The following is a 14,816-nucleotide window of genomic DNA, read 5'->3' as shown; positions in this document are numbered from 1 at the left end:
GGTACGAGACTCAGGTTACTCATCTTTAAGGAGCCGAACATGACAGGTGTGAAGGAAACAAGGCTAAGTCTCACAGATGTCTAATGGTTATAACAACAACAAAAAAAGATATGCACAAAAATGTAATGTTTCACATATTCCTGTTTTTATTTTATTTCTGAGAAAATTTTAAAGTTTTATCTTAAAAACATTTAAGTTGAATGTCCTTTAAAATATTTAAGTTGAGTGTCCTTTAATAACCCTTTAAAAAGGATTATTTAAAATAAATGAAGGGTTATTTACATAATAAAGGATTACATGATAAATGAAGGATTTATTATAAAATAAAGGATTCTTTTATAATCTTTAGGAGAGATTATATTCCATGATCATGAAATATGCAAAATACTGCAGAGTTTTCAGGAAGCATGCAAAAATACTGGACTGGTTAAAGGCACAGAATATTATTGTCTCTTTATATCAGAGTTTCTCAACTTGGCACTATTGACATTTTGGACTGAATAAGCCTTTCTGTGATAAACTGTCCCGAGCATTGTAGAATGTCTCACAGCATTCCTGGCCTTCACCTATTAGATGCTGGTAGCACCTCTACTCTCCCATGGTGAGGCAGTACAATCACAAACGTTTTCAGATTAAAAAAATATGTTTCCAGATATCAGAAAAATCCCCCCTGGTTGAGAGCCACACTGCTCTATGTTTCAGAGTTCAAATAGTTATATAACATATATTGTATATTCCATACATACATTTCCTGAAGATTTCTCAATTCCATTCCTAACAGATGATTCAATTTCTTTGAGATAGAATTTAAAGATACTATCAAAACTCGTCAGTGGGAATTATTTAAACAAAAAATTTTTTAATGGTTATTTTTGAGAGAGAGAGAGAGAGACAGAGTGCGAGCAGGCGCAGGGAGAGAGAGAGACACACACAGAATCTGAAGCAGGCTCCAGGCTCTGAGAACTATCATCACAGAACCCAATGCGGGGCTCGAACTCACGGACTGTGAGATCATGACCTGAACCGAAGCTAGACACTTAACCGACTGAGCCACCCAGGCACCCCAATCAGTGGGAATTATTTTAAGAAAAACTACCAACACCACTTCCCTGAAGACCCTTAATTCTAACCTCCTTCACTGACCATCATAAAATTAAACCAAGTAAGTTACACAAAAACAACTCAGACTGACTGAGAAGACTGCTTCAGTTTTTTAGAAGATTAATACTGAGGCTTGATTTTTCCATAAGCAGCATAGTCAACTAAATGTGCTGGGGATATTGTCCTGTTCACACAGGGGCTGTAAGTAGCAAGGCCAAGGACTGTTGGGACAACCACTGTAAACCTTTGAGGAGCATTGGTTTGCATTATGCTAAACTTGCATCTTTTCATTGATAACATGTTTAAAAAATAAGCAATGTTACCAATTGAATTTCACAATATGGCATCTTATTTTTACTTATCCTCATAGAGTTAATTCTTTATTAAGTTATTTATCAAGGATAAGTACACCATCTGGCATCCAGAATAGTGTGTTGCACTCAATACACATTTGTTAACCAAGTGACTATGTGGTCACAAGATGCCATGGTCTCTCCAGGTTCTTTCGAAAGGCAAGAATTAAATTCTTTTGCCAACTACTTTTAGGAGAAATTATTTGCAAGGTTGTCTCTTTTAATGCCTGTAGGGGACGTCTTGATTCATTGCCTTATTGAAACACTCATTTCCCCAGGTGTCAGGAGTGCGGGCTGCTGTTGTGCTTATAGCTGAGAACTTCCCCAGAATCCCCCTTGTCAAAGAAGGTGGAGTGGCAGCCTGCGTTCAGTGGTGGTTGATTTAGAAATATTGTACGAAGTTGTCTTAGTGTGGGGCATCTTTAAAGGGCCATCCTATTACAGGTGCTCTCTGTGGGAAGAGAGCACCTTCATCTCAACTAAAACCTTCATCTCAACCGCATACTAGTTCAACTTTTCCCTCTGCCCTCTCCTGCTTTCTTCACTCCTTCACAGATGCTGTTCCTCTGAGCATTCCTGAGAAAGCTTTTGTACACAAATGTTCATCTCAGGACCTGGCCCCTTGGGATCCTGACCTTTGTGCCAGGAGTACACCACAAAAGAAGAATCTAAAATGGGAATTTGGAACTGAATAGCCACTAACCTGATAGCACCCCAATATCATCACTGGTAACAGGTGGAGTGTGTAATAAGACCCTTGTGCCACAGCAAGGCAGTAGGTAAAAGTTTCCAGTGGTAAGCCAGGATAAGCTAATGCAGTGGTTCTCAATGGTGTGACCCCCGAGGTGTGATCCATCCTGTCCCTGGGACATCTGGCAAAATAGGGACATAGTTTTGACAGCCATGACTGGGGGTGGGTGGAGGGGGCAAGGGAGCAGTGCTTTTATTATCTGGTGGATGCTACTAAATATCCTACAATGCACAGGATAGCTGCCCCCAGCCTCCATCCCATGACTCCACACAATGAAGAGTTATCCTGTCCAAAAAGTCAATAGCCTTGAAGATGAAAAACCCCTGAGTTACCAGTAGAAGAAAATATACTCACTGGTGTAATAGTTCAGGTGTTGGAAAAGTTGCTGGAAATCAGTAAGTATAAGAACAATATGGGGCGCCTGGGTGGCTTAGTAGGTTAAACATCCAACTCTTGATTTCTGCTCATGTCATGATCTCCCAGTCCTGAGATGGAGCCTGGCATTGGGCTCTGTGCTGGGGGTGGAGACTGCTTTTCTCTCTCCCTCTCCCTCTGCCCCTCCCTTAGTCACACATTTTTCTCTCTCTCTCAAAAAAAAAAGAAAAGAAAAAAGAAAGAGTAATACAATGAGATGGTTCTTACTGTGCAGCTTGAGGGTGACTAATCACCAATTGAAGGCAAAGTGTGAAAGTCAAAGACCCCTTGGCAGTGTATAAAGAGATTGATATCTCCTGTAGTAAAACCTTGGCATCAGGCCCAGTGCTTACTTGCAAGGCTAGTTGAACTAAAGAGAAATTTGGATTCTCAACCTAAACAATGTCCTCTGCCAAGATTAGAGCTGAGAAGGGGAGCAGTGGGCTGTCAGACTCAAGATGTGACATTTGGATTGACTCACTTGAAAGCCTTGCAGTTTAGATCACCCCTACCTCTCTGGTCCTTCAGAAGACCCCTTTACTGCTCCCAACCCAAGCCCAACTTGAAGATGATACAGAATACTCTGCCTTGCAAAACAACATGTGCTCCCCTGAGGATCTTCTCCTACCTCCCCTCTTGATGACCAGACCAATGACCAGAGTCACGTAACTACAATATCCAGCCAAACAGAGTATGGGCCTGGCTAAAGGGGAAAAGGAACCACATGTAGAAGACGTAACAGGATCCAAGAACATGAACAGAACTGTACGTGCGGGACTTGATCCCATGTGTGCCAGAACAAGGGGGACAGAAATATATAGTGTGGTAAGTGAGAGTTTATTGGTATGAAATGTAATGTAGGATATAATGTAGGATATATCCTGTAATGTAGGATATAATATCTGTAAAGGTCGGTGGAGGATGGTAATCTGCTTGGGTGGATCTCAAAAGCTTGGAAAATGAAAGCTCACACTAAGTAAAGCAGAAATGTTAGAACTGCCATACTAGATCGTGGATGAAGGAACCAAAAGGCCCAGAGAGGTGGGAAGGCCAGAGTGGATATGCTTAATGAGGCTTCTGTTATTGTGGGATCTTAGCACTTCTGTATCAGGAAGCTCAGATCTATAATGGCATTTCCTATCATCAGCCCAGGCCTAGAGGAGACAATCGCCACCGAGAGCTTTTCTACAATGCTGGTGCTGTTCCCGCCGTATTGCTTAATAAACAGTTGCCTTCTGGGCTGGTGGGTTTTCTGACCTTATGGGTATCAGATCCACCTCCTATGTTCATTCCCTGCTTCCCTACCTTTAAATATTTCTAAAATAAAATAAAATAAAATAAAATAAAATAAAATAAAATAAAATACAAAAGTAATAACAAAACAAAAAACTCAGGAAATTTCTTATCATGTGCTGCCTGAGTGAGTATAACCTTGAGGTTGTCATGGCACTCGAAGGGCAGGAAAACCCACACCAAGCAGACCCAGGCTGCCTCTTCACTGTTGCACCGGACAAACATGCCCTTGTGTCTTCCATCTTGAGAATGGGGAAAAAAATCTCCCCTTGCTCTCACGGTCTTTCCCAACAACCCCAATTTTTTATACACCATATTTCTAGGAGATCATGTAGCCTACTCTGCTTAACTTCTAAGATCAGATGAGAGTGAATATTTCAGCATATTCATCTTTAAACATATTTGCAAATTTACCTTAAGAAATAGTATTGATCCCAGTCAATTGACAGATTCTACAGGAAGATGAACTTTGGTAAACCTTATGAAATCTTGTAGCATTGTAACTGGCTTTTTCATCAAGAAACAATCATACTTTAACTTTCAATGTATTTAAAGGGTTTCGAATTTTACTTTTGTCTTTTCATTCTAAAAGATCTCCACCTCTCTGTGGATTTCTAGGGAAGTTTATTACAGCTTCTAGGAGATGTTTTTATCTCATATGGTTTCATTGAAGTTTGGGATGGCATCTTCTGGCAACGCCACCTAGCACCCCCTCCTCTTTCTTTTTCTAAAGGCAGCCAAAAATGAATGAAATTCACACATTTCATTCAAGTAAACATATTCAGCCAGAAAGTGTTTTGCATATTGGCTTACCATAATATTCAGGTGTAAGATATGTTTTATCCAGTTCTTTCAGTAGAGGTTCACAGCTTTCTGCGACAAAATGCTCTCAATCCTGATGTGGAGTTCTGTTTGAGAGAGTCTATGCAGCAAAGCAGAAGGAAATCAGGTGCTTGCCACATCTCATTGAATGTAATACAGTTCAATTATATGGTACATTATATTCTTCACATGAGATGGAACAGCTATAGGAATATCCAAACATTCAGTAAAACTGGGGAGAGTGAATAATTCAACAATGTGTCCCCCAAAACTGCTTCATCAGAAACTAAGTCTGAGAGAAAAATGAAAACAGAAATATATTATGAAATATTACATTATGTGAAAGTGATCTGAAACAAATAAAAGATCTATTTGAATATATAAGGCAATAAAACAAAAGAGATTCTAAATCAAGCTATACTGAAAGAACATTTTTATTTATTTATTTATTTATTTATTTATTTATTTATTTATTTATTTATATTTAAATCCGAGTTAGTTAACATATAGTGTTATATGATTTCAGGAATTGGATTCAGTGATTTTTCACTTATAAATAACACCCAGGGCTCATCCCAGCAAGTACCTTCCTTAATGCCCCTTGCCCACTTAGCCCATCCTCCCCATCCAACACCCCACTAGCAACCCTCAGTTTATTCTCTGTATTAGGAGTCTCTTATGGTTTATCCCCCTCTCCATTTTTATCTTATTTTTGTTTCTTTCCCCTATGTTCATCTGTTTCGATTCTTAAATTCCACATATGAGTGAAATCATATGATATTTATCTTTCTCTGACTGACTTATTTGCTTGGCATAACATTAGTTCCATCCACATTGTTGCAAATGGTAAGATTTCATTCTTTTTGATCGTCGAGTAATATTCCATTGTATATATACACGACATCTTCTTTATCAGTCAGTCAATGGATATTTGGGCTCTTTCCATACTTTGGCTATTATCAATAGTGCTGCGGGGCGCCTGGGTGGCGCAGTCGGTTAAGCGTCCGACTTCAGCCAGGTCACGATCTCGCGGTCCGTGAGTTCGAGCCCCGCGTCGGGCTCTGGGCTGATGGCTCGGAGCCTGGAGCCTGTTTCCGATTCTGTGTCTCCCTCTCTCTCTGCCCCTCCCCCATTCATGCTCTGTCTCTCTCCGTCCCAAAAATAAATAAAAAACGTTGAAAAAAAAATAGTGCTGCTATAAACATTGGGGTACATGTGTCCCTTTGAATCAGCATTTTTGTGCCATCTGGATAAATACCTAGTAGTACAATTGCTGGGTCACAGGGTAGTTCTATTTTTAATTTTTTAAGGAAACTTCATGCTATTTTCCAGAGTGGTTGCACCAGTTTGCATTCCCACCAACAGTGCAAAATTGTTTCCCTTTCTCCACATCCTTGCCAACATCTATTGTTGCCTGAGTTGTTAATTTTAGCAATTCTACTGAGAGAAGATTTAAATGCTTAGGTACTGAGCATTTAGTAGGCAACAGACACAGTATAATTCCATGCAATATATACTGAATGTACATTTAAGCAGAGATACTACTCTATTCTATTTTTGAGCACGTTGGACAACTTTTTTGTGTCATTGAATTCTTTCATGTGCCATAATAGATCAGAAATGCGTCCCAGTTTCTACTCTCCTAAGTAACCTCAAGACTTGATTTGGATATGTTCATTTATACTGGAATCTGCTAGTTTTGAGTTTGACTCAATTAACCTTTCAAGCTCTCTAAGAAGTGAATCAATATTTATTTGTTATTTGCTTAATCACCACTTCCCTCATAGAGTCATCACTGGATTGGGGAAGACAGTGTAAGAGAATGGCAGGTGTGTGTTTCTAAAGTCTAGCAGGACATTTGATGGTGTGCTTGACCCTTTAAGTCCAGTAGAATAGTGCTATGTAAGTATTGATATTCCAAGTCCAGGCTTATTTTAGGTTTCTCCATCAAGTTTCTCCACCTTGACACTCTCCTTGCAGTCTTCTGGTCTACCTAGGAGAACTCCTGAGCAAGTATACACGGGGGTGCCTAGGACTTCTACACATTCTACACACAGAAGCTCATTTTTAGAAAATTCATATAAAATAAACATATTCCTCAAGGCAATAAACTCTCTAAATATTTCCCTATCCATAACAGAAATGACTTTTTATATTATATGCAGAACCTAGACTTGCAAGAAAACCTATTAAGTTGTGCATTTTTTTTTGTTTATTATTAAATAAAAGTGCCTTGTGTCCCAGATGTATGCTCTCAGTGGGATACGGAACCACCAGAAGCTTTGAAATTATGTATTATTTTTAATGATATAACAAGTATTTATGTTGTATGTATTCTGAACATAGTTAACTTTGTCCAAGTCCTCACTATACATCATGTCTTCTTGTATACTCCTTACCCGATTTTCCAGTTATTGTTTATTTTGTGTTATCTTCTCTATATGTAAATATTATCACAATTATATTTTTGAGCCATATGAAGGTAAGTTTCTGACATTATGCCCTAATATCCCTTCATACATAAGGGTGTATCTCCTAAAAACAGGGACACTGCTCTACACATGGCCATCGAAATTAGGAAATAAACGTTAATTCAGTGCTATAATACAATCCATGGACCCCATTCAAATGTCTCCAGCTGCCACTCAGTGTCTTCATATCACCCATTTCTTTCTGGGATTCAGTGTAGTTTCACACATGGCACTTAGTTGTCAAGTCTCTTTAGTCTCTTTCAAACTGAAAGAAAGTTTCAAATTTGCCTTGCCTTTGATGACAGTGACAGTTTTGAAAAATGTAGGTTAGTTGCTTTGTAGAATGATCTCAATTTGGATTTATCTTTTGTTTTCTCATAATTAGATTGGGGTTACGCATTTTGACTGAATATTACAAAAGTGATTCTGTGTTCTTCTCAGTGCGTATTATCAGCGGGCATGTGATGTCCATCTTTCTCACAGCTGGAGATGTTGAATTTTATAATTCAGTTAAGAGGGTCTTTACCAAGATTGCTCATTAAAAGTTAATATATCAGTGTTTTGTACTTATTCTTTATAGTTTTTTAAATGTTTATTTTATTTTTGAGAGAGTGGGAGAAAGCACGAGCAGGAGAGGTGCAGAGAGAGGGGGGGACAGAGGATCAGAAATGGGCTCTGCATTGACAGCAGAGAGCCCAGTGGGGTGCTCGAACTCATGAACCATGGGACCATGACCTAGCCAAGATCAAGAGTCAGACGCTTAACCAACTGAGCCACCCAGGCACCCCTCGTGTTTTGTACTTATTAAAAAGTAAATGGGAAGTTCTGTCATGTAAAGGTTTTGGAAGTTGTCACTCTGGTCCTTGTGACAAGAAAAAAGTTGAACAAACTGAGAATCAATAACTCGTCTTACATCCACTGAAAATTTGAAGTCACGGGGTCTACAGCCACCATTAAATCTAGAGAGATAGGTGAAGAAAAAGAATCATTGCCAAGATCAGGTCATAGGAATAGAAGAAGCTACTGGAGCCAATAACGAGTAGGAAAACTTCAAAGGAATTTTGATGAACTGCTGCAGGCAGTTTGAGAATGAAATGCTCCTGGGGGTCCAGTGTGAGAATGAAATGCTCCGGGGGTCTAATCTCTAAGGTAAATCTCTAATATTTACCATGATCATACATGTAAAAAGCCTCAACAAAATGTCAGCATATAGACTCCAACATTGTATAAAAAGAAATATACACCACAACCAAGTGGAATTTATATGAGATATTTAAAGCTGTTTCAACAGTCGAAATCAGTTACTGTCACTGATCTAGTCACACATTAATAGAAGAAAAATCACGTCAATTGATGTAGAAAAGCATTTGACAAAACCCAACCCTATTCATTATTAAAACTCAGCAAACTAGGAATAGAAGAAAACTTCCTCAACTTGATAAAGGACATCTCTAAAAATCTACAGCTAGCATCACACTTAATGGTAATAAATGGATGTTTTACCCCCCAAATTGGGAAGAAAGCAAGAACATACCCTCACAACTTCTATTCAATATCATCCTGGAAGTTCTAGTTATGCAATAAGAAAGAAAAGAAAAGAAAAGAAAAAAGAAAAGAAAAGTATACATATTGGGAAGGACAAAATAGTATTGTATTTATTTGAAGATAACACAATTGTCTATTCCAAGTAATTAACAACAACAACAAAAAACTCCTGAAAGGAATGAACAATTATAATTTAATATGCAAAAGTCAATAACTTTTCTGTGTACCAGCAATGAATATTTGAAATTAAAATCACAATGTATTAACCCCAAAATAATGAAATTCTTATGTATAATTATAACAACATATGTGTAAGAAGCAATGAAGGAAGCTATAAAAGTCTGATGATCGTAATCAACCAAGATATAAATAAATGGAGAGATGTTCCATGTTCATGACTAGGAAGATTTGATATTGTTAAGATGTCAATTTTTCCAATTTGAACTATAGACTCAATGTAATCAAATCCCACCAAGTTATTTTGTGGATAATTAACAAAACAATTTCAAAGTTCGTATCGAAAAGGATAAGATTTAGACTAGATAATGCAATACTGAAGGAGAACAGAATTGAAGGACTGATATTACCTGACTTCAATATTTACAATAAAGTGACAGTAATTAACATAGTATGGTATTGACTAGAGAACAGAAGCATGGATTATACAACAGAATATAGATCCCAGAAATGGACTAACACAAATATAGTCAACTGATCTTTGACAAAGGAGCAGAAACTATTCAATAGAGAATGGATTGTCTTTTCAACAAGTGATTCTGGATCAATTGGACATCTACATCCAAAAAATATATATATAGTGTAGGTAGAGATCTTACATCTTTCACAAATACTAACTCAAAATGGCTTACAGATCTAAGTGTAAGATATAAAACTTCCGGAAGATAAAGGAGGATAAAATCCAGATAACTTTGGTTTTATGATGAGTTTTTATATACAACAACAAAAGGATAGTCCTTAAAAGAAAAACTAATAACTTGGTGTTTTTATTTTTTTATTTTTATTTTAAAAAAAAATTTTAATGTTTATTCATTTTTGAGAGACAGAAAGAGACGGAGAGCAAGTGGGGGAGGGTCAGAGAGACAGGGGGACACAGAATCTGAAGCAGGCTCCAGGCTCCGAGCTATCAGCGCAGAGCCCGACGCAGAACTCGAACCCATGAACCGTGAGATCATGACCTGAGCTGAAGTCAGACGTTTGACTGACTGAGCCACCCAGGCACCCCTAACTTGGAGTTTTTAAATTAAAAATTTCTGCTCTGTGAAAGACATAGTTCAGAGAATGAAAAGACAAGCCAGAGACTGAGAGAAAATATTTGTAAAACATATATATTTTCAAAATATACAAAACACTCCTAAAACTCAATAATAAAAATTCCCAATTAAAAATGAGAAACTTAACAGTAACCCATGGGGGAGGGGAATGAAAAAAAAAAGAGGTTAGAGTGGAAGAGAGCCAAAGCATAAGAGACTCTTAAAAACTGAGAACAAACTGAGGGTTGATGGGGGGTGGGAGGGAGGAGAGGGTGGGTGATGGGTATTGAGGAGGGCACCTTTTGGGATGAGCGTTGGGTGTTGTATGGAAACCAATTTGACAATAAACTTCATACATTGAAAAAAAATAAAAAAATAAAAATCACATAACTTAAATAAATAAATAAAAATGGGTTAAAATGGGCTATCTTATTTGAACAGATAATTCATCAAGAAAATATGAAGATGGCAAATAAGCATGTGAAAACATGCTCAATATCACTGTTGTTATAGAACTGCAAATTAAAACAACAACGAGGTACCACTACATGCCAGTTAAAACGGCTAAAATCCAAAAAAAAAACAAAAAAACTGTCTATATCAAATGCTGTGGAGAATGTGGAGCAGTAGCAACTCTCATTCATTACTGGTGGGGATGCAAAATGGTCCTTTGGAAGACAGTTTGGCAGTTCCTCACAAAGCTGAACAGTCCCACCGTACTAACTAGCAATCATATTCTTATTTACCCAACTGAGTTGAAAACTTATGTCTGACCAAAAACCCGCACCCATATGTTTACAGCAGCTTTATTCATAATCGCCAATAACTGGCAGCCACTGAGAAGTCCTCCAGGATGTGAATGTGTAAACAAATTGTGGTAATATGCAGTAGCATTCAGTGACAGAAAGAAATGAGCTAGCCAGCCATGAAAAGAAACAGAAGAATCATACAAGCGCATTGGTAAGGGAAAGTCTGATTATGATGTGATTCCAACTGTGACGTTCTGGAAAAAAAGAAAACAACGGAGGCAAGAAAAAGTGCCAGAGTTGCCAACGATCTGGGGAACAGGGGTGGTGGGGGAGGTGGATACATGAAGCGCAGGGGGAAGTGAAATTGTTCCGTAAGTGAAATTGTTCTGAAAGTGAAATTGTTCTGTAAGTGAAATTATTCTGTATGGTACACTAATGGTAGATACATGACACTATCCATTTGTCGAAACCCATAGAACTATATGCAACACCGAAGTAAATCTAAATGGAAACTACGAGCTTTGGTTAATAATAATGTATCAAAAGTTACTCGATTACAGCTGGGAGTAACTGGAACTAACATGGTACGTTAGTTATACTTTAATAAAAAAGAGAAAAGTCTCATTAATTGTAACAGCTGTTCCACAATCATGCAAGGTATTAATAATAGGAGAAACTGTGTCGGGGATAGGAGTATGAAGAGGACCCAGCACTCTGCTCAAATTTTTTTGTAAATCTAAAACTGTTGGGGCGCCCGGGTGGCTCAGTCGGTTGAGCATCTGACTTCGGCTCAGGGCATGATCTCACGGTTTGTGAGTTCGAGCCCCGCGTCGGGCTCTGTGCTGACAGCTCAGAGCCTGGAGCCTGCTTCGGATTCTGTGTCTCCCTCTCTCTCTCTGCCCCTCCCCCACTTGCACTCTGTCTCTCTGTCTCTCAAAAATAAACATTAAAAAAAATAAATAAAAGCAAGACAAAACAAACAAAAAGGAAATAAATTAAATTGATTATCACTTCAATTCTTCCTCATGAGGCTGGAAAAATTTAATCACCTAACAGTAAGTAGGTGAGGGTGAGTAACAGTGAGTAGGGGAGGGGCAGAGAGCAAGGGAAACACAGAATCCGAAGCAGGCTCCAGGCTCTGAGCTGTCAGCACAGAGCCCGACGCGGGGCTCGAACTCACGGACTGTGAGATCATGACTTGAGCTGAAGTCAGACACTTAAGTGACTGAGCCACCCTGGCACCCCTGGAGAATAGTATTTAGAAACCAAGATCAGCATGCTAGGTAGGCTCATTGCTACTGGGCCTCTCAGTGGGCAGACCGAGGAATATATATACACACCCATAAGTATATGGCCACTTAGAGCTACATCTCTTTCTATACCCATCCATTTGTGTATATGTATACACCCCCCCACACACCCCCCACACACACACATACACACACATACATATGAGAGCCATGAGTTTACAATTTCAATCCAACACTTCGGGATTTATTCTCACCTTCCCCATTTCTATATTTATGTTTTCTCCACCAGTGAGAAATTTGGCGCCCAAAGTTCTCACTATATTCACTTATTTTTCTATGCCTGTATACATCCAGTTTTCTAACCACATGAGTCATCTTCTCTGCCCCAACTATGCACGGAGTTTCCTCCAGGCCAAGCAAGCCCACATCTCAAGTTACAGTTTCTCCAATTAGGTTATTCTAACAGGATTAAAGTCTTCCTTTCCCATTATATTCTGTCATATTAAAGAGAACAGTATAATAAGTTATTCTCCTTCTGTTCAGCATGACATCCAGGGGTATTATGCATGTTATCTATTCAGGTCAGTTACATAATTTGCGGGGTGTGAAATAAAAATGCAAGACCCCAGTGGGGGCGGAAAAGTCAATCTCCATTTCCTGTTGGCCACTATCACTCCCATGGTTGACTAGATGACTCCTCAAGATACTCACTTGGTACCTGGATCAATTGTACAAGAGAAGCTTGCCCTCATTGAATATGCTGTGACACTGCCATCCCAGGACAAGGTGACCATCACCTTGATACTGCAGGGCAAATGCTAGTGAGGCTGACCCTCCCCACGACTCCTGCCCAGGCTTCTGATGGGAGTGCAGGACAGCAAGAGGAATGCAGCCCTCTCCCCACCAACCTGAGCTGAAATCAATGGTAAGACACTTAACCTATTTTTGCCCTGGGTGGAAGGTTGCAGAGGTCAGAGAGTGGGGACCCAGAGGGGAGGCAGGGAAGGACCCAGCGTTGTAGAAAGTGGGGAATGGGCTGCCCAGAACTCTACCCCTGGAGTCAGAGAGGTGGTAGGAGGGGCACCAGGTGTGAGCTCAGGGTTCAAGTCGCTGTGCTTGTTCCACTCTCTCATTGGACTTCATTTAAAAAACACAAATTCTGGGGCGCCTGGGTGGCGCAGTCGGTTAAGCGTCCGACTTCAGCCAGGTCACGATCTCGCGGTCCGGGAGTTCGAGCCCCGCGTCGGGCTCTGGGCTGATGGCTCAGAGCCTGGAGCCTGTTTCCGATTCTGTGTCTCCCTCTCTCTCTGCCCCTCCCCCGTTCATGCTCTGTCTCTCTCTGTCCCAAAAATAAATAAACGTTGAAAAAAAAATTAAAAAAAAAAACCACAAATTCAAAGATAAAATATTTAAGCATTTCAGATGGTGATTGCGGGGCATTAAACTCCAAGTGCAGGTAACTTTGGAAAGTAGAATCCTGTGTGACTGTACATGAAGTCGGCCCTGTAACTGACATACGGTGAGAGATGGAGGGATCCTCTTTGCCCTGGCTCCTCAAGACAATGGTGGTGGCAGCATAGTCCATGAGAACTTTGAGAGAAACTTAATGAAAACAGTAGGAAGTGGAGCCATATAGCATGCAGCCAGCTGGCGGAGTGCAGGATGGATGGGCAAAAGATAATCCACCCTAGGACACCCTGTGACAGGGTCTGAGGTCCTACTATCATGTGGTAGGACTCAGAGTACCAGGATTTGTAATATTTATGTAAACATGACTGCAGTTTTATTCAAAGAAGGTGCAAACAAGAATTCTGGTAGACTTGCATATCAGTCTTTCCAACCAGTCTATTAACTTACCAATAATTGACACATGGGACACCTGGATTGGCTCAGTCAGCTGGGCGTCTGATTCTTGGTTTCAGCTCAGGTCATGATCTCGCTGTTCATGGGATCGAGACCCTCGTCAGTCTCTGAGCTCACAGCACAGAGCCTGCTTTGGATTCTCTTTCTCTCCCTCTCTCTCTGCCCCTGCCCCTCCCCAAATAAATAAATAAACTTAAAAAATAATTGAGACCATCAAAGGTTCACCTTTGTTTCTGAAATCTTTGGTATATGCTTGTCAATGGGAGGTGCTCGACAAATGTCAACTGAATGAATCAATGACTGAGAAGTGGAAATAAGCACCCACACATGTTCAAACATCACATTCAAGGTAATTCAATCTAGTTAAGATTCTACTCGGTTTGATTCCCAGTATTAAGAAAATATTTCCGGGGCGCCTGGGTGGCGCAGTCGGTTAAGCGTCCGACTTCAGCCAGGTCACGATCTCGCGGTCTGCGAGTTCGAGCCCCGCGTCAGGCTCTGGGCTGATGGCTCAGAGCCTGGAGCCTGTTTCTGATTCTGTGTCTCCCTCTCTCTCTGCCCCTCCCCCGTTCATGCTCTGTCTCTCTCTGTCCCAAAAATAAATAAACGTTGAAAAAAAAAATTAAAAAAAAAAAAAGAAAGAAAATATTTCCTCTTTTCCCTTGTTAAATTATGGGGATTAGGAAATTTTGCAGGTTGATCTAGGAAGAGAATCATTATTTTAATATGTTTTTAAGGAAGTAATTCCTACTGAAAACGTCAAAAAGATGTGCAACTCAAATTTTGGAACATTCAGCATCATCTGGAGTTGGCATGCGTGTAAGAAAGGAGAGATATACCAACAATATAACTAGGCATCAAATCCAACAGTTATTTAGTATTAATCATGTAATAGTTTGTGTTAATTCATCCAGTGCTGTAAGTCTTTCTGGA

General features: G+C 39.7%; 1 long non-coding RNA gene across 5 annotated transcripts in view; it reads left to right on the top strand.

Moving 5' to 3' along the window:
- LOC125170465 (uncharacterized) overlaps positions 1–14,816 on the top strand; it is a 160,063-nt gene that overhangs the window by 24,856 nt on the left and 120,391 nt on the right. Inside the window, exon 4 of one of the 5 annotated variants that reach the window (XR_007154044.1) lies at positions 2,010–2,660. The exons of the other annotated variants lie outside the window; for them this stretch is intronic. This is a non-coding gene — a long non-coding RNA (uncharacterized LOC125170465). Of the gene's footprint in view, positions 1–2,009; positions 2,661–14,816 lie in introns of those variants that run through there. 5 annotated transcript variants of the gene reach the window in all.

Source organism: Prionailurus viverrinus, chromosome A1, assembly GCF_022837055.1.
Source record: "Prionailurus viverrinus isolate Anna chromosome A1, UM_Priviv_1.0, whole genome shotgun sequence".
Lineage (NCBI taxonomy): Eukaryota > Metazoa > Chordata > Mammalia > Carnivora > Felidae > Prionailurus > Prionailurus viverrinus.
Note: the sequence above shows the minus strand (reverse complement) of the source record. Positions and strands in the feature narration are given on the sequence as shown.